The following is a 2,268-nucleotide window of genomic DNA, read 5'->3' as shown; positions in this document are numbered from 1 at the left end:
AAAAAAAAAAAAGAAAATTAGTAGTCAATTATTACATCACTCAAAGATAACCAACCCACGCAGAGATAACATTTTCTTTCAGTCTTTCACTCACATAAATATCAGTAATTTAACAAAAATTCTTGTGAACCACCTTTTTAAACTTGAATTTTTTCATCTTGAGCATTTTCCGTGCCTAAAATCTCTGCAATAGCTTTATTTGTTTTTTTCTGCCTAATGGGCCACATGGAAACATACCATAATTTGTTTAACGTTTTTCCCTGTTGTTGGATGGTTGTTTCACATTTTTGCTCTTAGTATAAATAATATTGGGTTAAACACCTTCGTATATAAATCTTTATTCACATTTATGAACATGTGCTTGGGACATATATAGCTAATTAGGAATGGAATTGCTGATCATAAAGGTGTAAAGATTCTTAGTAAGTATTATAATATTACTTTTCAGACAGGTTGTATAGTTTATATTCTCAGCAACACGTGATTGTGCCTGTCTCTCCACAGTCTTGCCAGACTTGAATAATATCTTTTTTATCTCCACCAAATCAATGAGCAAAATTGCTTATAATATTCTTTAGGTAAAATATGCAAAGGAAACCCTGCCTACACACGCCAGTAGTTTGGCAGGGTGACCTCGAGGCCAATATGGTCAGCAGCTCCTGTCCTGCAGGAAGAGGCAGTTTCAGAGAGGGAAGCCCTATTGTAGGTGGCATCCAGTCTACATGTTTGCAATTTGGGAGATGCTAACTGAAATATCTTTCCAATATACTATAGAAATAGAATTTATAAAGGTAAATTTATAAGAATTTATAGGGATCTTTGAGCACATATTGACTGGATGTCATATCTCACAGGACAGAGTGTCAAAATAGTTGGACCTTTGACTTGGAATATTAAAGATCTGAATAGTTTATGCATTCCTTGCTCCTATTGTAGCTGTCAAAATCCTATTTAATGATAAAATCCTAGTTCCGCTTCTTGTAATAATGTTATTTGAGCAGTATAGAAAACCATTTTAAGTTGTGTATTTAAAGGAACAGTATAGGGGGAATGGGAAAAAAAAGGAACACTATGTTTTCAAATTAAATAGTAAGCAATACATACATGCTCTCAAAATACAGTTTCAACGGGAACCCAAAGGGAGCTCCAAGGAGAGAGAGAGGTGATAGGCACTGGCAAAACTGGAAAAGGTGGGTGTAGGAATGAATCCTAAATAGGACTGAAGCCTGGGCCACCTGCAGGAAGAGCTTGGGAAATATCCAGTTTCACAACAAATACACAGGAATGTGTTAAGGTTGTTTTGCTTTGCAGGCAAACTCAACATTAGAGTTTCCAGAACAGTTGGGCAGGGTAGAATTCAAAGTATAAAAACTCCTTGAGGTATTTAGTTTGCAAGAACATGTCAAGCTCAACACATATGATATGTACATTTTTGTGGGTGTATATCATACTTCAAAAAAGTTTTTAAAAGCATCCCTGAGAATTGTCAAGGGATCCTCTCACATCTGATGCAATCATTCTCCACACCTGGTGTCATCCACAGTGACACCTCCACACGGAGAACTGGGGATCTGGGAAGCTGTAACCCTGTCCGGGAGTATGCTGTGTTATCTTTCACATCATGGAGCATTCTCTCACTTCACCTCATCCATTGCCATTATATAAAATTTACACCTTCTAACTGGCCATCTTTCCATTAAACCACCCATAGTTCTGGTGTGCTAATCAAGTAAGAAGAGTTAGCAGAGATCTTCAGAAAGAGTTGGAGTTTCTTACGGGGGGGAGAAAAGACCGAAGGACTGCCAAAGAAAGAAACAGAGGGTCAGAATGAGGATGGCATGTATTGGGCACAGGGAGACGTGCCTGACAGCAGAAAAAGTACATGTGGCTAGAAGTAAGAATATTGGAAAGAAATGGGATGACATGTATGGCACTTGGTATTTGATATATACTAAAGATATTTTACAGTTCCAGCTGTACCTTTTTCTTCCTCTATGGTACAAGGAGTACTTTTTCCTCTTTATGAAATTTAAAATTCCAACTTCCTATAACTTAAATGTTTTCTTCATTTTCTTATTTCTTCTGTCTCATTTTCTCAAACTCTTTATTTTTAGTTATCTTATTTTTAGTACTTTAAAGAGAATTCAGGATGTTAAAAATGCATTTTTGTTTCCAGATTCATGGTTTGGATTGCATAAGAAGAAAATATTACAGAAACTGATGAATCAAATTCACTTAATAATAGTTCAACTTACAGAATTAACAAAT

Source organism: Galeopterus variegatus, unplaced genomic scaffold (assembly GCF_000696425.1).
Source record: "Galeopterus variegatus unplaced genomic scaffold, G_variegatus-3.0.2 Scaffold908, whole genome shotgun sequence".
Lineage (NCBI taxonomy): Eukaryota > Metazoa > Chordata > Mammalia > Dermoptera > Cynocephalidae > Galeopterus > Galeopterus variegatus.
This window is presented reverse-complemented; position numbering follows the sequence as displayed.